This window comes from Manacus candei, unplaced genomic scaffold, assembly GCF_025592945.1.
Source record: "Manacus candei isolate 608988 ecotype Guabito, Panama unplaced genomic scaffold, ASM2559294v1 h1tg000008l, whole genome shotgun sequence".
Classification (NCBI taxonomy): domain Eukaryota; kingdom Metazoa; phylum Chordata; class Aves; order Passeriformes; family Pipridae; genus Manacus; species Manacus candei.
The window spans coordinates 27,500,334-27,523,852 of NW_026138056.1; the positions used below are offsets into that span (position 1 = coordinate 27,500,334).

Sequence of the window (23,519 nt, forward strand, 5' to 3'; positions counted from 1 at the left end):
GCCAAAATAGATAAAAGGCACAAGAACCATCTAGAGGGGAACTTGATCTACAAAAGAGTTGGAGTAAAACAACTGTATGGATCCTGATTAAAATTTGTTGTAATCCAGCTATGATGATTCCTTCTAAGGAAAGACTCATCTATCATTATGGCTATGTGGCCATGCAGAGTAAACTCAGGATTCATCCCTAAGAAATGAAAAGGTTCATAGTGGAACTGCACAATAGACAGCAAACATGGAATATTTCTAGGGAAGGACAGTACTGAAAAAAGTCAGGAGTCTTCATAAAAGACGATACAGCTGTACATATGTATCGATTGGATGTTGGACTAGATGACCTTTAAAGGTTCCTTCCAACCCACACTATTCTACGGTTCTACGATTTTATGATATTAGGGCACTCAATGGTTAACTTCATGTACCAAAAAATAAAAAATCTTCAAGGAGGGCACAAAGTAGGCTAAACAGAGGATTTAAGTGAGAATTAGCAACTCTTTAAGTAAAAGTGGCGACACAGGTCAATATTTAAATGGCCTGGACAGCTACTGAATGTTCGATGGTATTTCTTCCGTAAAATATGTACCTCTGGAAGGCAGAATCAGGTGCTTTATGATAATGATGAGATTTTTCTCCTAATTTTGTCTCAGAAATTGTCTAGTAGTTTTCTAGCAGAAGTATCTAGTTTTAGATACAGGACAATTTGAACACTATTCTTGGAAGCTGAGACTAGAAATTAGTGTAGTAGTATGTGTAATGTACTCACACTGTACTTTGAGTTTTGTATTTTGAACCAAGGCCCTTCAGCATTACCAAACAGCTTCTATATAAAGTTATGAATTCAACAAACAAAATAGAAAAGCGAAAATGCTTATAATAAGTTTCAGCTTTCTTGTGTAAATAAGTGTATTGGGTCTGGTTGAGCTGGAGTTAATTTCCCCACAGTAGCCCTCACAGTGCTGTGCTTTGCAGTGGCAACTAGAAAGGTGTTGATAACACACTGGTGTTTTGGCTAGTGCAGAGCACAGCATCAGCTCTCTAACATTCCTTCCTCAGTTGAGGGCAAGATCCTGGAAGGGGACACAAGTAGGCCAGCTGACTCAAACTGACCAAAGGGATATTCCATACCATATGACGTCAGCTCAGATATAAAAGTAAAGGAAAGGAGCAGGAAGACAGGTGTTCTCCAATGGCTGCCTGCTGAGGAACCATTATGCGTGCTGAACCTTCTCGGGAGTGGCCGACCATCGCTGCTCATGGGAATTAGAGAATAAACTGTGTTATCTTTCGCTTCGCTTTCGCGTGTGCAAGCTTTCTCCTGGCTTCTGCTTTGATAAACTGCCTTATCTGTACCCACAAGTTTTTTTCCATCTTACTCTCTCCCCTGTCTGGCTGGGAAGGGGAGTGATAGAGCGTGGCTGGGTGGGCACCTGACATCCAGCCAAGGTCAACCCACCATGATAAGTCTTTATAGATTTTGTGAAACTTCATAAACTTTGAAACAGAAGCTACCAGCAACATCAATTTTGGATGGTCTTGAGCAGAAGTAATTAATATAAATCAAGAATATAAATGTATGTATGAGGAGAGAGAAATTCAGGAGATGCAGAAGAGTGAAATCAGTCTAGTAAAGAAATAAAACATTTTGATTATTTAAATAAATCAAACCAGTGGTACCCTGGGGGAAGGATGTGAGAAAGGTAGTAGAAGAACACAAAGAAGGTGAATATAGACTTATTAAGATATCCCAAGCAGAACACTGACTTTTGATTACCTCTAAGTATAAAACTTGGATTAGATCTTGGAACAATGGTATTGGGCTGAATACAAATATTTACAAACAGTATAAGATATGTCAAAAGCAAGAGAAAAGGAGCTTTAACTCCAGTTGAAAAAGCACCAGATATTGCAGGAATGAAAAGGTATTTGGGGACAGGGGTTAGGGTGTGGTTTGTTATACATAGTCACTCTTTGGAATATATTGTGAGGTATAACATTTAAAACACAAATAAGAATTATTTAAGCTGTAAATTCTTTGGGGCAAAGGTTGGTTCTTCTTATCTATTTGTACAGTGCCTTGACTAAAAGATATTTACCTTTTATGGAAATAATAGCAGAGTTTCTTTACATAGTTATGCACATATACATTTTGTAAAATATACACATATATATGTAACTGTTAAAAAAAAAGACTGACCAATAAATTGGACAATTCAGGCACAATTCCAGGTTTTATTGTCTCCTTACACACTCAGCTCCTGAAGGATATAAGATACTCCCTTATTCACTCCATAGTTTCTGCACAATATAACAAGACATTTGTGATAAGATACATATCTCAAAGCTTTGGAGTTTGGGAATAGATTCAAACTATTCAGATTGTGTTGGTCTGTAAAATTGGTTAGAAATCTCATGAGAACAATGTTCTCACATGAGATTTCTGGTATTGTCTTCTGTGAATCAGATCATAAATACTGCAAAAAGTCTTTTTTTCAGAAGTATTCCTGCAGTTCTTTTCTCAGATGAAAATTAGAAGTATGGAACTGCATGTACATGAATAATAATGAAAGTAAAAAGTTAACCAAATATTTGAGAAAGTTTTTAAAAATCTTTTTTAAATTTTGGTAAAGATTCAAAGACTTTCTCTTCCTTTTCAGTGCCACTTGCTCATTGAAAGCAATGCACACTCATTTTTATTCATACTTCACGTGTTGCAGTACATCACTAATACTCCATCTGTATGTATATGCTATCAGTTTATTAAGGTTTTAATTATATAACTTTTCATGTTGGGTTTGTGATCCTCTCTTTGTGTCTTTCAGAACAGTTCTATTCAATAGCTTTTGATCTGCTGGGAGCTTAAGGACTGAGTTGCCTCTGATGCTGTTTGCCAGCAGCAAAGGGAACTTGGATATGGCATGACTTTAACTCCTGACCATGGAGACTGATAGGCCATAAGATATTAAGCTCCCGCCAATTTCTATTTTCTCTTTCAAAGATTGCTAACCTCATCTCCCCAGGGACTGCAACTGCTGCCAGCCTTTAAACCAGCAGGAGTAATATCTGTCTCTAATTCGTAATTACTAGGTCTCCGTCACAATGATCATTGTTGGTGCTTGCCTTTATTTAATTAGTGAGTATGTGCATTTGCGCTGGTGAGAAGTACAACTAGGTGGAAACATAGCCTCATTCTTTTAAAAGTTATTTTTTTATTTCTCTTTTTCGTGCTTCTTTCAGTTGCTATATCCATAATATACTGCAGATCATTATCAGTAGCGTTAATAACATTCAATGTTATTAACAAACATTGTTGCGCATATTTTTCAACACAATTGGTATTGCAAAAGAAACAAGGATAGCACCTTTAGAATTGAAACAGACAGTCTGCCCCTGAATTCTTACCTCTTCCCTGTGCCTACTCCCCATTATTAATGTATATTATTACTTCAAGTATGTCAGAAAAAGAGACAAACAGTCAGAGGCAGAAATTTCTCCCTAATTCACTCTGCCTAGCCAGCAAAATGTAACACAAAATTATTCAGGGGAAAAATACAATTTTCTGTCATCTCTGCCATACACTGATAACAAAGCTACAGGCTAATATGTTTTGATATTTTTGTCACTCGTTTATCATGTGACCTTTCATGCTATCATTAATACAGCTGAGGGACAGAGCAGATACACTGAAATAAGGGTGTGGAGAAGTCAGATTGCTTCTCTAACAACTAATGGTCAGTCACAGCAATTTATGCTTTTCTTCAGTATAGCACTGACTGAAGAAGAGAAATTGTTATTAAAATTTGATATTACTGTCTAAGCTCTGCCATATAGAATTTGCAACTTTTAGCTATGATGGGAATACTAGGGGGGGGGGGTTAATAAATTTCCCTTTGAATTATGATATTAATACAATACAACATGCTTGCTCAGATATTCAAAGGATATGCATGGGGAAAAATCATATTCAGGACACTCCAATACTGCATATTAGTTGCAGTCCTGGATTGTTATATTTAAGAAAAATATTTTAACAAGATGAGTGTAATTACTTTATATTGCTTTAATTAAAATTGTTAGGATTTATCATTTTTGTTTGTTTCTTTACGAAATTCCAGCTACTAATAGTGTTGCATGCTGTTCAGTAATATTTTCTGGACATGTAAGAAAGTGCAATGTGTCTTTTTTTTATGTGTGTGTGTCTTTTATGATAAATGATACCTGGTTTAAATTTGCATTCAGCTTTACACCATTTCTAACAATGGTCTAGCTTTTTATGTCGCCTGTAGAGTCTGGTTTGTTAAAATTCCAATATAAAACTAATTTATATTTGACATTAATGAGTTAAGAAATGTTTTATACAGTACATCAGAGCTGAGAGAGAACTTTACAGCATTCTAGTAAAGCAAATTACTTCTGAGTGCAATTATTATGTGAAAAATGGAAAATCTTTCACTAATCTAAGCTACTTGTCCTTTCAAAATCTTGTGATTTTTAATGTTTGTATTAAGAAAGGACTGAAAATTTAACAAAGACTTTCTTTTTCTCTTTTACATTCTATTGGGGGAATTCTAGTATAACTACTTGGATGAGATGTTTTTCATCAGTGTGCATGTCATGTCAGGTCACTATATTAACTGATAAAACAATATTAAAATACCTTAACTATTTACAACATTAAATAATTTTTTTTCCTGAGCATGACTTCTTTCACGAGTATTTTTTAAGTACACTAGAAAATTACCTTTGCATCTGAAAGAAAATAAGTAAGGATGAGTTTTAAATGGGAGGATTTTTATGTAGGTCCCAGAGAGAGGCTTGTAGACTTGAAATGAATCTTTTTGCATTAGATCTGGTTGCAAAGTGAAAGTTTAAGTTTGTTATTTCAAATGTAAGGGTCTGATTTCTGGAAAATTTATGCAAATTCATAATTGAAATTGCCAAAATATCAGTTGACTTAAATTTGACTACTTCTGTTGGTAAATTCACACGTTTGCAGAAGTGAACCTAAATATATTAATAGAAACAGTGGATGTATTGGCACTACTTAGAAATACGATTTGATGATTTCGTTGCTTAATAATTTTTTAAAAAATCCATAACATGTATTTTTAAACATTATTAGTCCATTTGTAGTCAAGTGGGCTGCATACTTTACACATGTAAACATTTATATATGTATGCATATATATTAAGTGAACTATATATAAAGTAAATTCTGAGTATCTGATTCATATGTATGGATAGTAGCATCAGATAAGAAATAAAAAGCCTGTTAAAGTCATGCAAACTTTAGAACATTCTATAGAATAATTTTAGGGGAGGTAAAGAATTTTTACCTTTTGGTATTCCTGAAGTAATCTTTCTAACAGTGTTCTGACTGTATTAGTATCACTTCTAACTTTTGCTAATTAATAATAGTACTTTCTGAAGTAATTAATGAGAAAGAATAGAAGCAGGAATAATGCTATTAATACAAAGAATTAAAAATTAAGTAAACCCATGGAAAAATAATATTGATACGGTGAAAAGACACCTGTAAATAACTACTCTAAAATACTTTTCTGTACTGGTTGCCCATTAAATTAAAAGTATCTTGTATACTGTTCATATAGAATAATATTAATTACCTTTTCTCAAATGATAACCTTAGAAAAAGAATACTATGAAGTGTGTTCTTTCATTAGTGTACACTTTATTATAGTCTAAGCAGGACATTGGCTAAGTGGACTTCCCTTTTACCTCCCTATCACTAACAACAGTCCTGACCTGGAGGTGCAGCCTCTTTCAGGATAAGAAGAAAATGCGTCTATGCATGCTTAGACTATGGCCACCCTTGAACAGATTATATATCAAGCTGAATTGTATTTAGTCCTTTTCCTTTTTCTTCTTGTTCCTTTTTTTTTTCCTTTTTTTAATAGGAGAAAGTAACGGTAGTGGAGGCTTTGGGGAGGTAAGTGACTGCTATCAACAAAGGATTCAGCTGAACTGAGAATCTCCAACCTGTTTAATGTGATGCTGTAGGGAAAATTTGGAACCTTAATTATGGAATAATACAGCCTCCCCACTTAGATATTGCACACTTATATATTTTATAATTTACATTTTGTGTAGTCTACTCCTTAACGTCAAAATGACAAAGGAAAGAAAAAGGTAAAAAAAGAACTAAATGCTATTTTATGAATAGCTTCCTATAGAAGTGCATTTAAAAAATATGATTTTTTCCTGCAAGCCAGAAGGAATTATGAAACATCATCTTTTGCTGTAAGCACACCTTAATAGCACAAATGGCAAAATTTTGTTGATCTTTCCAACTTTGTTCAAAGTGTATGTACATGTGTTAAAGTGGAATCACTTATTGCTTTAATATTTGTAACAAATTTATTGCAAAACTATGAAATAAGAGTCTTTCATTCCCTGCTCTCCTACTATAATGTTCAACAAAAACATACAAATGAACAAAAAAGGATGAGGGATTTTAAGGCTGACATTTGTGTTTGCATGTAAATAAAGCACAAGCCACAAACAAAGCCAGCAATCTCACATACTTGCCTTCAGTGGTAAAGGATGGAAAGGCTGCCTGCTACCAATCAGCAAGTGGTTGCTATGGTTACAAGGTCAGGAAATATGCCTTTTCCCCAGTTGTCCAAGGCTTGCACATGTCACTTCTGAAACTATGAATTTTATATACAGGTCAGGAGATGCATACCAAAGAAATAAACAGTGAACTGGACCATAATGACAGCTAACGTTCAAACGTCCTTGAATTTTTTAAATTTCTATCCAAACACATTTTGTCATTTTGAATGGGTTGGGGTTTTTTGTATAAAATTGGAGTAATTCTTTCCTGTAGTGAAATTTTGCAAAGTAGGTACAAACTATGCCTCGTTATTATAAGCTGCATCAATAACTTGCCTCAGAAAGATACTTATGTTCTTTCCCTTTATTTTTTTAAACTCTTTAAATTACAGCTTTGGAGTATTATAAGAATATAATTTGATGCAACTTAAGAACTGAGAGTAATAACTACTTTCTGAAAAACAGATTTAATAATGCTGTATTTATCTGTAGACAAGATGGTGGTTAAGCTGTTAATGAAATGCAGATGGTCCTGTTTTATAGTACAAATGCTTCTTTACTCGATATGCTAAGCTTTAGGGGAGTTTTAATATAATCTCTAAAGGTTGAAAATGATATAGTATTTGTAAAATGAGTGAATTGTGAAAGGAACGTTGATTGTTTATGTGTCGTTGAAGAATTTACTAGGAAAATTAGTCAAAGGCCTCTCGGGGGACTTAGCATTTTGCTACAGATAAGGTAGGTCAAGTAAATTTAGTGATGGTTATTAAAGGGTCTGTACTATTTTTGCTTTGTATTCCGTAGTGGTACATAGTAATCCTTTCTGTATTTCAAACCTGTTTAAAATCTAGATTTTATTGTATTAATATTTAAGAACCATGATAATTGTTTCTGAACTTTCAACTAGGAACTGCTTAATGGATTTAACAAAAAGTGAACAACAAGTTTTAAGTGTTATTTATACAATTGCAGTTCGAATATTAAGTTATGTTGCTTCTCTCCAAATGTGTATTATATAAATGTTATAGCTATGTAATTACATCTTGCTTTGTATAGAGTAGTTGTTTCTTTACAAACTGGGGAATGTACAGTAGAAGTAGTGTGCAGCATTTTAATAACACAGTATGCAGCACACAGAGTTCAGAGCACTTGTAATGCCTCTTATTTTTTTTCTCTCTGTGCTGTATGCAAAGGGAATTAAAAGTTGAATTAATTGTTCTTTTTCCTGAATATTCCTTCGCACATTATTTTTGAAAAAGTTCTCACAATACAGTATGTCTGTTGTTTTTATCATGCTGTTTGCTGTGGATCTCAAATTTCATTCATTGATGTGGAAAGCCTAAAAGAGACCAAAATAGACAAGCAATACAAAGCGAACATGATGTTTTCCTTTCATTTTGTATTATACCTTTTGTTAAACTGAATATTTTTATTCTTTTTATTTTGGTTGTGGGTGGGTTGAGGATTTTATTTTATTTTTTCTTTCTTAGGGATTTTTTGGTTTGTTTTTGGTTAGGAAAGCTTAGTCTTTATCTTGATAGCAACCCTTCCCTTTTCATTTTTTTTTACCCTATTTTTTCCTCTTTCTCTTTTTTTAGCAGAAAGCAGCATTCAAATGAGAAACTAAGTACATTTCTTTTCAACAGGCAATTTACCCCATGATGAGATATGCTTTCACTTATTTTTTTTTGACATTCTAGCATCTAGCAGCACAGCAGGTATCCAAAGGTTAGGTTTCAAATAAAGGATAACTACATTCTTACATTAATAGATGCCATTATATGAATATGTCATATTATGCCAGCATTTAGTACCTTTAATTGTTTTCCTAAAATTATACACGATAACAAAGATATAGACAAAGTTAGAAAGATTTTAAAATGTATTTCTTTATCATTATTGTTCTATTTGTGCAGTTAGCTTTTTCTGTAGCATTAAATTTTTTATACATGTAATATCATTTGAAATTAAGAAATAATTTGAGAAATTCTGCTATTTGTAGAATCTGCAAGAAGCATATTTTAATTATGTGCTTGCTACTTGAACTGAAAATAATATATTCTGGTGTTCTACCTGTAAGATTGAAAACTATTCTAAGCAGTCTGTAATATAATACTGTCCTGGGGAAAATGTAAATATAGGTTTTATAGATGTGACTGAGGAATACAAATCTGTGTTACTAAGAACAGACTGTAGCTAATGCACTTTTAAAAAGTAAGATTAACAACATTTTTCCATTCTTACATAGTTTTACCATGAGACCATATTGCACTCTCTTACGTACTTTTTTCTCCTTCTGTGACCTTTTTCTATGGCCAAATGAGTCTAGGTTATGTGTCTTGTGGCCTGTGAGCAACCTTGCCCATTAGCCAGTCCCCAAACCTTTGATGTGAACCATCAACCCTACGATTTCTGTGGTTCATTCATTTTTTGTGGTTCTCTAACGATCTCTGCCCTAGCTCTGAATCCTGCCTTTATTGTAGACAGAGCTGACAACAGGCAGCCTTGTCTTTCATTTCCTTGATGTACTTTGTACTGCAGTATGGCTTTTGTTAGTATTGATGCAAACATTACCATAAACCACCACCTAGGGACTAGAAACAATTGACTAACTGTTTTCAAATCCAATACACTTAAGTTGATCAGACACAAAGTTTAAGTACAGTTAGCTATAACAGCACCAAAGCTGTGTGGTCTCAGCCTCTATAGACTGAAAAATAAAGGTCAGTGGAATGAGGATGCTTGTGTCAAGACAAACTGCAATGAAATTTATTCAGGAGGTGAATATTGGACCAAGAACTCATTTCTTCACTTGTTTAACATGAGAAATATCAGTTTTACTATCAAAACTGTTTGAAATTATATCCTTTTTATCTCATTTAAAAGATCACTCTTAGCAAGAAAAAAATGGGATTATGGGGAGAGAGCAACCATTTTAGAAGTTCAGGTTGTGATGAGATGCACATTTCAAATTGGCTAATGTTAATATTTCTCAATTACATTCTAAACAGCAGGCTGACAATCACTGAACTCATTATAGCTGAGTATTTCTCCGAATATGGAAAAATTTCAAAGTTAGCAATACAGTAGATGCAAAACTGTGCCTGACCCTTTTTGTACAAGGAGCAGTGGCAGGGTCATTTGCTTTTTGAGCTTCGTTAGATCCTGAATTCAAGCCTTTGTTAAAAGGGCTATTCAGATTCAGTTTCCGTATGATTCTTCAAAGATGTCAGTTGCTCTTTGAAGTTTCTTCCTAAATTAAGCAGTTGAGAACTTAAGAAAGTGAAACAAAAAGACTGAGAAAATGAAGTGGATTCAAGGATCCATGAATATTTCAGCTGTCATAAAAAGCTTCATATTGAGCATACAGTAACATGATTATTAACCTCATGATTTTTTTTAAGTATGAATATGTTAAACTATAGTATTTAAACAGTGAATGCAAACTAGCCAAGCAGGAGCTGAAAGAATTTGGGCTTTTAGTGGAAGAAGAGAGCAGGAAAATAAGAAAGCAAATATTGATTTTTTTTCAAAGTTTTGATGCAGAGATTCATTAGTTGGAACTGATTCATTAGTAGATGTTCTAAATTAGTATACATTACCTCAAAAAAAGTTATATGATACATTTATGAAAATCTGACCTCAGTGTTAAAGTGATTATTCAGAGTGAACCTCTTTTAATATTAAAATCTACAAGTTCAATTTTTCTATACTTGTTATTTTATAGAAATGGCAGTAATGCTTTTTGCATTAATGTCAATCTAGAAATGAACTGTTGGCGTTGACCCAAAATTGCTTATATTTATATGCTTAGATTATGTTTTCAATTGTCCTGTTGCTTTTACTATGAGTAACCTCTTTGGAGCAGAGACTGTTTATCTCCTCTGTTTCTATATAACCCCCAGATGACCTTTGACAACTTTATTAGCAAGAGTAAGACTTTTTGTTGATTTTATTTTTTTATTTATTTTTAATATTGTTGGTAATACTAATTATATAGAATACTGAACAGGAGGATTTTTTTTAATCTGGACAGTAATGTGGGGGACAACTTACCTCTGAGATCTCCAAGGAGGAAGAGACCTGCTTTCTTTTCCAAGTCCTTCAGAATTTATTTTTTTTTTTAAACCAATACAATTTTGAGCAAGAGTAGGCATTACTTTACCTCATTTTGCTTCCTATTGAATGTCAAAGAAGATTTGAATGGACTCCCTGGCTTCTGTTTCCCTTTCACTATTAAAGTCTTCTTCAGTATCTCACAACGATGTTGTCACTATGGACACTCCATCTTTTTTCTCCCACTTGTGAATCTGACATATTGTCAAGTCTTGTTTTCTAGATTTGGTGGCCTAACCCTTTGAAGTGAGAGAAATAATTTTGGGGTAGGTGTATTCTGGGTTTTTTTTTTCCCCTTCCTAGAGGACACTGTTTTTAAAGTAAAAAGAAATTGGATGTTTGAAAATAAGAAATATTCATTCCTGTTGTGACTTATTACCACTGTCAAGCACTGACTAAATCTGAAAGTGTCAGCTTTTAGAGGAAAACATGATTAATAATCTCAACATTTCGATTGTGGAACTTTTAGCCTATAAAGAGAAAGAAGGACTGTAAGTCTTTTCAGACTAAGAAACATCTCATCTCTGCTTACAGAAAAAAACCTAAGATGATTCAGAGGTGGGCTGAGACCTAAAGATTACACTGAATAGAGCCAGGTCTGATTTATTGTTTATATCAGATGATGCCTTTTAACCCTGTGCTGGACACAATACAGAGCTTGATATTTTGGGGTAAGGAGGAAAGGAGGATTGTACTACCCAACCTTTCACTGTCTAATGCCTCCATGTCTAATAAAGTAATGGCTTTAAATCTACGTCTATCTGTGTTTCTTGTGCCTTGTGCATTTTGTAAAAAAAGTCTGTTTCCTAGTTACTGTTACAGACTGTATCTAATGATGTGAAAATATGACAGCATGAACATATGCATTGACAAATTCCATAACCTTGACTCTCAAATAAGATCATTTCTGAGGAAAGTGTTCTGAGTTTTCATCTGTGAATACTGTTTTGATATTTAATATGCTGCAACTTAATTCTGAAATGCTTAATACAGCAACACACTGTTCAAACAGGTATTTGTCAAGGCAAAATGATTATTGATGCCAATAACAACATTTTGGCTCAGTTTTTCAATAGCTGGAATATGGGCTACAGTCATTTTATACCTGAAAAAATTATCCATGATAATTGACTGTGAGTCCTGAACAGGCAACTTATCCAAGTTCAGCTCAGACAACAAAGGTGCAGAAGAGCCAAAGTGATTTAAGTCCTCAGTTCAATGTGTCATACCCTCCCTGACATCACTTTATTTTTTAACCATCATCCAATGGACCGTATAAGATATATAGGGGTTGATGGCTTTGGCTGCTGAATTTACGAGTAGAATCTCTTGGTGAATTGTCCCATAATTGGGCTCTTAAAATAGATTTTCTAAGATAAGTGCAGTTGTAGTTGTGTATTGTATCCAAGTTCAGAATTTTTTTGTAAATGTGAATCAGCCATAGAAATTTATAGGGAAAATTATAATGGTCAGTGATTAATAATGATAATATAGACTAAATGTCATAATTAGACTGGCAAGAAGACTAATAGGTCAAGAAGGAAATAAAATTTTATGAAATTTCATTAATACCAGAATTAAGCTTTGCTTTCCATGATACAAGCTGTTTATATTTAGAAATGTTCCAGGATTAATTGATTTATTTCGATATTTTTGCAAAGAGATGAAAGACTCTGTAGTTTAGTAGTACAGATTGTATTTTTGTTTAATATATGATTATGACTAATTTTATTATTAGAATAATCCAGTTCTAGTTAAACATATATATACCTAATTCATACCTGCATCTTTGTAATTACCAAGCAATTCCTAATTAGAGCTTAGATTTTATTTTCCTACTTATATATTGAATGCAAAGTGGGTGGGGAATTTGTTTTTAAGGAAAATAAGTATGTTGAAACATTTTACTAATTTTGGTTTAAGTAAAGATATTACTGAAAGCAATTCAAGTAAAAAGTAGAAATTATATGCATACAACAAAAAACCAAAGAACTTAAATGTTACATATTTTATCACAGATATTCAAATTAAGCAGGACAAAATGATATACTCTGGTTGTAGAAGTTTCCAAAATTCTTGAAGTAATCTCATATACCTGAAGTCATCCTAAAGAGCATTACCACGGTATTTGGTATCCCTTAAAATTATCTGGTAATGCTAATTTCTTCCAGTGATTTTGTAACAGCCCATCTGCATTCAGCATCACTTCTGCAGGGGGAATAGGAAAAAATACACTGAATTATAACAAGAGGAGGAGCTAAGAGAACATAGCTAGGGGGAAAAAAAGGCTTTCTGAGCGTGAAGTGGACTTGATCTCTCTCAGGGACACTCCTCTCAACACGCTTTGTGTCAAGCAACTACCATGGGTGAAGTTCTCAAGTTCTGCAGACAAATGCATCTCACTCACATCCACAATCCCTAGAGAGGCATTCAATTGGTGCACCTGTATTTGAATTTTTACCCTCAAAGCACCTGAAATAAACTAAGAGAAGCTTTCCCCTTTCCCTTCCCTTCCCTTCCCTTCCCTTCCCTTCCCTTCCCTTCCCTTCCCTTCCCTTCCCTTCCCTTCCCTTCCCTTCCCTTCCCTTCCCTTCCCTTCCCTTCCCTTCCCTTCCCTTCCCTTCCCTTCCCTTCCCTTCCCTTCCCTTCCCTTCCCTTCCCTTCCCTTCCCTTCCCTTCCCTTCCCTTCCCTTCCCTTCCCTTCCCGAACCTTCCCTTCCCTTCCCTTCCCTTCCCTTCCCTTCCCTTCCCTTCCCTTCCCTTCCCTTCCCTTCCCTTCCCTTCCCTTCCCTTCCCTTCCCTTCCCTTCCCGAACCTTCCCTTCCCTTCCCTTCCCTTCCCTTCCCTTCCCTTCCCTTCCCTTCCCTTCCCTTCCCTTCCCTTCCCTTCCCTTCCCTTCCCTTCCCGAACCTTCCCGAACCTTCCCGAACCTTCCCGAACCTTCCCTTCCCGAACCTTCCCTTCCCGAACCTTCCCTTCCCTTCCCTTCCCTTCCCTTCCCTTCCCTTCCCTTCCCTTCCCTTCCCTTCCCTTCCCTTCCCTTCCCTTCCCTTCCCTTCCCTTCCCTTCCCTTCCCTTCCCTTCCCTTCCCTTCCCTTCCCTTCCCTTCCCTTCCCTTCCCTTCCCTTCCCTTCCCTTCCCTTCCCTTCCCTTCCCTTCCCGAACCTTCCCTTCCCTTCCCTTCCCTTCCCTTCCCTTCCCTTCCCTTCCCTTCCCTTCCCTTCCCTTCCCTTCCCTTCCCTTCCCTTCCCTTCCCTTCCCTTCCCTTCCCTTCCCTTCCCTTCCCTTCCCTTCCCGAACCTTCCCTTCCCTTCCCAAACCTTCCCTTCCCTTCCCTTCCCTTCCCTTCCCTTCCCTTCCCTTCCCGAACCTTCCCTTCCCTTCCCTTCCCTTCCCTTCCCTTCCCTTCCCTTCCCTTCCCTTCCCTTCCCTTCCCTTCCCTTCCCTTCCCTTCCCTTCCCTTCCCTTCCCTTCCCTTCCCTTCCCTTCCCTTCCCTTCCCTTCCCTTCCCGAACCTTCCCTTCCCTTCCCTTCCCTTCCCTTCCCTTCCCTTCCCTTCCCTTCCCTTCCCTTCCCTTCCCTTCCCTTCCCTTCCCTTCCCTTCCCTTCCCTTCCCTTCCCTTCCCTTCCCAAACCTTCCCAAACCTTCCCTTCCCTTCCCAAACCTTCCCTTCCCTTCCCTTCCCTTCCCTTCCCTTCCCTTCCCTTCCCTTCCCTTCCCTTCCCTTCCCTTCCCTTCCCTTCCCAAACCTTCCCTTCCCAAACCTTCCCTTCCCTTCCCAAACCTTCCCTTCCCTTCCCTTCCCTTCCCAAACCTTCCCTTCCCTTCCCTTCCCAAACCTTCCCTTCCCTTCCCAAACCTTCCCTTCCCAAACCTTCCCTTCCCTTCCCTTCCCTTCCCTTCCCTTCCCTTCCCGAACCTTCCCTTCCCGAACCTTCCCTTCCCTTCCCTTCCCTTCCCTTCCCTTCCCTTCCCTTCCCTTCCTGAACCTTCCCTTCCCTTCCCTTCCCTTCCCTTCCCTTCCCTTCCCTTCCCTTCCCTTCCCTTCCCTTCCCTTCCCTTCCCTTCCCTTCCCTTCCCTTCCCTTCCCTTCCCTTCCCTTCCCGAACCTTCCCTTCCCTTCCCTTCCCGAACCTTCCCTTCCCTTCCCAAACCTTCCCTTCCCTTCCCGAACCTTCCCTTCCCTTCCCTTCCCTTCCCTTCCCTTCCCTTCCCTTCCCTTCCCTTCCCTTCCCTTCCCTTCCCTTCCCTTCCCTTCCCTTCCCTTCCCTTCCCTTCCCTTCCCTTCCCTTCCCTTCCCTTCCCTTCCCTTCCCTTCCCTTCCCTTCCCTTCCCGAACCTTCCCTTCCCTTCCCTTCCCTTCCCTTCCCTTCCCGAACCTTCCCTTCCCGAACCTTCCCTTCCCTTCCCTTCCCTTCCCTTCCCGAACCTTCCCTTCCCTTCCCTTCCCTTCCTGAACCTTCCCTTCCCTTCCCTTCCCTTCCCTTCCCTTCCCTTCCCTTCCCTTCCCTTCCCTTCCCTTCCCTTCCCTTCCCTTCCCTTCCCTTCCCTTCCCTTCCCTTCCCTTCCCTTCCCTTCCCGAACCTTCCCTTCCCGAACCTTCCCTTCCCTTCCCTTCCCTTCCCTTCCCTTCCCTTCCCTTCCCTTCCCTTCCCTTCCCTTCCCTTCCCGAACCTTCCCTTCCCTTCCCTTCCCTTCCCTTCCCTTCCCTTCCCTTCCCGAACCTTCCCTTCCCTTCCCTTCCCTTCCCTTCCCTTCCCTTCCCTTCCCTTCCCTTCCCTTCCCTTCCCTTCCCTTCCCTTCCCTTCCCTTCCCTTCCCTTCCCTTCCCTTCCCTTCCCTTCCCGAACCTTCCCTTCCCTTCCCTTCCCTTCCCGAACCTTCCCTTCCCGAACCTTCCCTTCCCGAACCTTCCCTTCCCTTCCCTTCCCTTCCCTTCCCTTCCCTTCCCTTCCCTTCCCTTCCCTTCCCTTCCCTTCCCTTCCCTTCCCTTCCCTTCCCTTCCCTTCCCGAACCTTCCCTTCCCTTCCCTTCCCTTCCCTTCCCTTCCCGAACCTTCCCGAACCTTCCCTTCCCTTCCCTTCCCTTCCCTTCCCTTCCCTTCCCTTCCCGAACCTTCCCTTCCCGAACCTTCCCTTCCCTTCCCTTCCCGAACCTTCCCGAACCTTCCCTTCCCTTCCCTTCCCTTCCCTTCCCTTCCCTTCCCTTCCCTTCCCTTCCCTTCCCTTCCCTTCCCTTCCCTTCCCTTCCCTTCCCTTCCCGAACCTTCCCGAACCTTCCCTTCCCTTCCCTTCCCTTCCCTTCCCTTCCCGAACCTTCCCTTCCCTTCCCTTCCCGAACCTTCCCTTCCCTTCCCGAACCTTCCCTTCCCGAACCTTCCCTTCCCGAACCTTCCCTTCCCTTCCCTTCCCTTCCCTTCCCTTCCCTTCCCTTCCCTTCCCTTCCCTTCCCTTCCCTTCCCTTCCCTTCCCTTCCCTTCCCTTCCCTTCCCTTCCCTTCCCTTCCCTTCCCTTCCCTTCCCTTCCCTTCCCTTCCCTTCCCTTCCCTTCCCTTCCCTTCCCTTCCCTTCCCTTCCCTTCCCTTCCCTTCCCTTCCCTTCCCTTCCCGAACCTTCCCTTCCCGAACCTTCCCTTCCCTTCCCTTCCCTTCCCTTCCCTTCCCTTCCCTTCCCTTCCCTTCCCTTCCCTTCCCTTCCCTTCCCTTCCCGAACCTTCCCTTCCCTTCCCTTCCCTTCCCTTCCCTTCCCTTCCCTTCCCTTCCCTTCCCTTCCCTTCCCTTCCCGAACCTTCCCTTCCCTTCCCTTCCCTTCCCTTCCCTTCCCTTCCCTTCCCTTCCCTTCCCTTCCCTTCCCTTCCCTTCCCTTCCCTTCCCTTCCCGAACCTTCCCTTCCCGAACCTTCCCTTCCCTTCCCTTCCCTTCCCGAACCTTCCCTTCCCTTCCCTTCCCGAACCTTCCCTTCCCTTCCCTTCCCTTCCCTTCCCTTCCCTTCCCTTCCCTTCCCTTCCCTTCCCTTCCCTTCCCTTCCCTTCCCTTCCCTTCCCTTCCCTTCCCTTCCCTTCCCTTCCCTTCCCAAACCTTCCCTTCCCTTCCCTTCCCTTCCCGAACCTTCCCTTCCCTTCCCTTCCCTTCCCTTCCCTTCCCTTCCCTTCCCTTCCCTTCCCTTCCCTTCCCTTCCCTTCCCTTCCCTTCCCTTCCCTTCCCTTCCCTTCCCTTCCCTTCCCTTCCCTTCCCTTCCCTTCCCTTCCCTTCCCTTCCCTTCCCAAACCTTCCCTTCCCAAACCTTCCCAAACCTTCCCAAACCTTCCCAAACCTTCCCTTCCCTTCCCAAACCTTCCCTTCCCTTCCCAAACCTTCCCTTCCCAAACCTTCCCTTCCCAAACCTTCCCAAACCTTCCCAAACCTTCCCAAACCTTCCCAAACCTTCCCTTCCCAAACCTTCCCAAACCTTCCCTTCCCTTCCCAAACCTTCCCTTCCCAAACCTTCCCTTCCCAAACCTTCCCTTCCCAAACCTTCCCTTCCCAAACCTTCCCTTCCCAAATCTTCCCTTCCCAAACCTTCCCTAACCTTCCCAAACCTTCCCTTCTCAAACCTTTCCCTCTTCCCCCTCCTCCATTTATCTTTTAATGGGAGTGCAGAGGGAAGAGAAGAGAAAAAGGGAGGTGACAACAGTAGGAAGGGGTTGCTGTGGGATTGGCAGCAAAGGTTCATTCACATACATTTGTTCCACATAAAAAAAGAGAGTATTCAACCACTTTGAATAGATGATCATAACTGCTTGTCTGGTCAGCTTTCTCCTCAGAGTTTCAAGTTATAGGGGTCAATGTGTAATCTAGGGGTCTTCTCTAGCTGCTCCTATTAAAAGTGCGGCACTGAGTGCCAACTGCACTGAGCAGGGTGCCTCTATCTGTAATAGTGCCATCAACAATTCTGAAGATGTACTTTGAGTGCATACAGGATGGACGGGCAGTCTATTGCAGTGCTGACATTTCCAGTGCTGGCCACAGCCGATTTTATGCTAAATACAGTAATCTTTTACATCTGTCCTTTAATCAGGAAGATATTCACTCATTGATATGCTCCTAGTTGAGGCAAATTAAGTTTACTTTGATAGTTCTTATTTCCCCCTTCTGAAATAATTAGGAAAAAATCCAGAGTTTAACTCACACAGCAGTACCAAAGAGTATTTAGGGGTAGAGTGTGTTCTGTCATTAGCTTGTTGGATTTTTTTTTCTTTAATTGTTTCTCAGAATGACTCCACTACTTTATCTTTTTTTTTTTTTTAGCTCAGTGAGATGTGCAGAAGAGGAAAACTGGTGTTAGAAAGCACATTCCCTAGCTTGAAAGAAGAGAATTCTCTCTCTATTTTCAAACAGAAAGAAACACAAGAAAGTGGCCAGAATCTGAAGCCCTAGGAAGCCTAGTCTAGGTGTCTGAGGATCTGGAGGCATTCCTTTTAAAGCAATAAATGTTGCTCTTCTTTGTCAGCATAGCTTCCTAGACACATTTGTCACTGCTGCCCCCAATGACCTTCTCATCTACTCACCTGAATAAATCTCAAAAGAATGGAGGAAACTAATTGCTACTTGAATCAAAAAGTCTCATGTAAATTTGGTCTTTCTGATATATACCACAGATACAGAATACGCTGTGCTCTTCTCTTTTCACATACCTAGCATCTAGACACAATGTGCATTATTTACTTAATCATCTACTGAAAAGCTGCCAAGGACAGATGTTAAAAAGGGAGAAAAACAATCAGTTTTTCCTTTCCAGGCTCCCATTTCTGTTTTCTTTTGCCCTCTCTCTTAAGGCTTAAGACTGTAAGCATCAGACCCATGCTGTAAAAGCTCTCAGACTTGGAGGCTGAGAAGAATGTGGAAACTAATAATGACATGGCCTTCAGTGCTTTGTTTGCAGTGAACAGAAACAACAAAAGATTCCTCCAATGATCTAAGCCTACTCGAAACACTGTACCATTTCTTCCCTTGAGATGTGAAGCAAGGAGTGTATAGAAAGTGTGTTCTCCATTTTAGACTAAGGTGTTTGAATACTTGGACAATTTTAAAACATGAGAGACTACAGCATCTCATCTAGATCCACATAAATTTAGCTTTGCCCTCCATCCCCCACGCCGACACACACACCAGAGGTAAGAACTAACATCAGTGCTATAGCTAAGAGCAGTAACCAAATATTATCTACCTTTACCTTTTTCATGTTGATCTGCAAGAACTGGGTAAGGCCAAGGCTTTGGGTTTTTTAAGGAACAATTTTGAGCTTTAAAGGATCAGGAACGGGACTCTTTAGAATATCTTCTGCAGAGGAAAGCTTTCCGTATGATTTCAAGACGGCATATGTCGACAAAATGGTCAGCTCCACTATTAGTTCCCAGTGTGTTGGGAGGAGAGCCAAGCTTTGGAAAAAAAATTTTTGATCCTCTGATCTGTTTCTGCCAGGGTTCACAGGAACTGGGGGAAGGAGAATTCAGGTTGCAGTAGTTTGCTCAAATGCTTTCTCATGTCCGTCTTCTATGTTTTCTCTTTGCTTTACTGAAGTTCTCCTGTCTGTTCTATGGAATTGTGTGTTTTTGAAGGATAAAGAAGAGAAAACTTCTTGTTCTTGCCATTAAGACCTTGCATAAATATATTTCATGCTTTCTAGCCACCTTTTATTTTTACTGGATAGCTCTCTCACACTTTTGTTCTACTCCCTTTGTCTGCTTAAGTATTCTGCGTCTTTTTTGTTTTCCCATTTCCTTCATTCATTTGATTCTATTATGTTTTGCTGTTTTATTAAATGGGCTCTGCCTCTATCGTTACCCAAATTAGGGTCTGAACCAATAAACAAATGTTTGTGCAATGCTGAGTGGTCAAAAGGATAAATCTGAATGTGGGACTAGACACTTCAGAAGAATCCTCCTTAGACACAAGGTTTATATCGTAGATGCAGCAAAATGAATAAAGACAGAAAAAAATTAAGAAGAGTAACAGTTTAAAAAGTGGTCTACTTTTTTTATCACTTGGAAAACTACAGGAAAATCTCCCTTTTCATGTTTTTATTTTGCAGTGTCATTAATTATTTGATCTTCCTTTCTGACAAAAGGTATCACATAGTCAAAAACATATTTTTAAAGTATTACTGCTCCCACAATATTACCACACAAATAATATGGCAATAACTTTACTTTTTGCGTCTTAAATAACAGAGTTCTGATTAAATGTATTATGCAGCTCCTTTCAGATCACGTCCCTCTAAGAGAGGGATCCAATAGCTATATGGATTATTATTAGCCCTCAGGTAGTAAGGGAACTTTGATGCTGTTCCAGACTTAACCACAACAATAACTTTTATTTCTTAGTTCGTTTTTAAAAAATTAAAAAAAAAAAGGTTTTGTGAAATAATCATTTAACGATTTACTTTTACAGAAAGGAAAATATTTTTCCAAGAAATATCTTGTTTGAAGGTAGTATTGGACTCAAGGGGACATCCCAGACCAAACCATGAATGTAAAATTTTAGTCTGATTCTGTGCCCACTCTGAAGTTGACCTGAGGCCTTCCTGAGAAATCTAACCACCACATATATCTAAGTTATAGATGAAGCAATGCCACTCTGAGTGTTATTAATAATACAAGCTTAGTAAAAACTGTGAGGATGTTTTTTCCTTCTTTCCTACAATCAACAGGGTCATGGTAACAGTATTGTTTCTTTTTACCTGGAGCAACTTACATAATATATTCTCCTAATATTTCTTGAAAGGTGTGATAAAGCAAACTTTATCTTATCGCAGGCAAGTATAACTTTTTTGTTAAATACAGAAATTTAAAAATCTTCATTCCTTGTGCTGCAGGTTAGAAATGTTAGGTACCCTTTATATAGTCTGGATTGAGGCAGGCCCTTGAGAAAAATATTTATTTTATTTATTTATGCATTCTTCAAAATAAATCTGAGTTTCTTCACTGACCACCAGTGGACGCCAAGGCCCTTTGTGCTTCCCCTTCTTCTGAGAGTTAGAATGGACTATTTTGTGTTGAAATGTCTTATTTGAGTTCCAGTTACTTCCTCAGTTATTTCTCAGTTATTCCCTGAGAAATGCAGAAAGATTGTTACAAGGCTCTATACGTTTAAATGCCATTTCACACTACTGCATGGGTTCATTTTTTTTATAGAGTTAGACCATAAGTTTATCCAGAAACCTAAGTTAATGAAAAAAGTCCTCTCATTAAACATTGTGTGTTGGTGGGAGCACATGGCTGCTGTCCTTACAAGGCTACACTGCCTGCCTATTGATTTTTCCTGTCAAATTTAAGGTATGTTTTTGGCCTATAAAAAACAAACTGGCATGAGACTTTCACAATAGCTGCAGGCATTTGAGGGACTTGGACGGATATCTTGTAAATCTGAGAGGGAAGACTGGCTGTAGAGTTTCCCTGAAGGTGCCTTCAGCTGTGAACTTATTAAAAACATCTTTGTAGACCTTCAGGGTACTCTGTAAGGCATTTCTATTTTCTTATGCTTTTGGAAGGGAGGGAGGAGCTTAAAAGGACTGACATTATTTTAGATAAGCAGTCTTTGACAGAATATTTGTGCAAAAAATTTTGGGCAAGTTCTTTATAAATATGTATCTAAACCAAAATTAAGTGGCCTATAGAGATATCTGATTACTTAAAAACATGTTTTAGGGTAACTGTATGCTGTTTGCCTTGATAGTATGTTGGTGTGGGCAGAGGGATGAAAACAGAGAGAAGGAAAATCTTCCCAATTTCTCACGACTGATAAAACTTAACTGCTCTGGGTTGTGGAAGTGTAAAGTGGGTTTGGTAGGGCATGGATTTGCTGACTTCTCTAGAGTGCTGTGTACTGACCCATTTAATACCAAGTATAGGATGGTCTTTCTGAGGCTTCTACTCTATCAAAAAGAGAAGGCAAAGTGTATGTCTTGACATTGCTACTTGTTTAAGAATTGTAAAGAGATATATCGGGGAAGAAGGAAACAGAAGAAGCAAAACGACTTCATCTGTTCGTTTTTTTTCTTTAGCAGAAAGGCAAATTTCCAAGAAAGAGTATCATAAAGTCAGTGCTCATTTTGCAGACAGATTGTTTAAGGCAATGGGGGGAAGGAATGTGCATGTGGTTATGTATAGGTAGATGGATGGTACTGTGAACAAATGGAAGAAGTATAGATATCAAATATAAAAGAGAAATAGTTGATATACTAGAAGTAAAAAAAGGCAAGAAGAAGAGGAGGGAAAGGAGTAATCAATATATCAAAGGAAGGTTTCTATGGTAGGAGATATGTGCAAAAAGAATGAGAAGCTGAGAATAAAGTGAATATAAAACCGTTGTCATCTAATGAGTTAGATTATTAATTTAATGTTGTTAGAGAAGTGCTGCTATTAAATACATTGCACAATTGCACAGTAGATGGTTCAAATTGTTTCTTTCTTATATTTGGCAGGTATGTTTGAGTCTTTTTGGGTCCAGTGGCATTGGCCATTGTGGTCAGACTGACTTTTCACAAAGATTGCTATGTGTATTCCCTGGACTAGTTGGTATCAGGTAAACCAAAATAATAACTGTTATTCATTTTGCACAGGCCAAGACCTTTCTGGGGGATATGCAAATTATTAGGAATTATTTGGCCTTCTCTATTTTCACCAATAGGTGGCAATATTAATTTTTCCATTGGCCTCCATAATGATCTGTTATTTTAAATTTTAAATAATAATCTCTGAGTTCATTATAATATTTTCTTTTGTTTGTCCTACTGCAATTGTATTAAATTATAAGAAGTGAAAATATATTCATAAATTTCCAGATTATTTAATTTTGTTTTAAAGAATTTAAAATAAAAGGGCAAAGGACATGAGAACTGCTACTAGATCATCAGAAGTCTATCCATGATGCTTTTGTATTCCAGCACCTTCTTTCTTATTTCCAGTCCAATTCATATTTGCTCTCTTTATGGTAGTGTTTGCTTTAATATTGTATGGTTTTCCTTTTTTTGTTTTCCAGCTAATTATCTTTTTCAGATCCTTACTTGGAAATTGGAGATTGTACGCGTAACATGAAAGACCTCAATTCCTGCTTTACAGTTTTTCAATGCTGTTCTTGTTTATATGTGCTCTGTATTCATAATCATCTTATTTGTTGTTCAGTATGAATTTTTCTTAGCATATTACCATCTTAAGGATCAGAGTTTTCCCGAGGCCATTGTCAATACTTGGTAGTGTTTTCCCTTGAGTTTTAGTCAATTGCCAACACTTGACTTTCTAGAGCAATGTTGATAAGGATATAAGACATGACAGAGGTACTGTAGGTGCATCTTCATTTTCAAACTGAATTTATTTTTGTTCTGTGTTTTATTTCTCTCAACACCCCTTAAATTTCTTCCACTCACTCAGAAGTTAGAGATCAGTATTTTTACATTGAAAAAGCCAACAATCTTGTCATTCTTTTTAGCCAAAACTAACACAGAATTAATTGGAAGTTTTATCTGAGTAAAGACTAAAGAATTTGGCTCACAACAAAGACAGTACATGAAAACGTATTTTCTTTAAAAGAAGAGGACTCCATCTGAAACAATACAATAGCATTTTTCATTAAAATGAACTACTTGAAAGTGATGTATTGTAGTGGTTTTTGTAGCATTCTCTTATCCTTGGACTGATGTATGGTAGCAGTTAAAATGATTGTCAAAACAGGAAATGTACAGAACCAGAAAGTATCAAGACAAAATATGCACGGAGATTTTATGATTGCTTGACTTGGCTTTGTTTATGAGCTCTTTTTCATTAGACAGTTTTCTTTGTGTCTCTTGAAATTCTCTA

The 23,519-nt window shown here is 38.7% G+C and overlaps 1 long non-coding RNA gene across 2 annotated transcripts; it reads right to left on the minus strand.

Annotated features, from left to right (window-relative positions):
* Positions 1-15,218: 15,218 nt before the first annotated feature.
* Positions 15,219-17,146, minus strand: LOC127461567 (uncharacterized). Of its 2 annotated transcripts, none has more exons than XR_007900146.1 (3): positions 17,125-17,146; positions 16,030-16,089; positions 15,219-15,254 (listed from the first exon to the last, which is right to left on the minus strand). It is a non-coding gene; the product is annotated as an uncharacterized LOC127461567 (long non-coding RNA). The 2 variants fall into 2 exon arrangements; XR_007900145.1 differs by lacking the exon at positions 17,125-17,146 and adding an exon at positions 16,990-17,011.
* Positions 17,147-23,519: the final 6,373 nt, after the last annotated feature.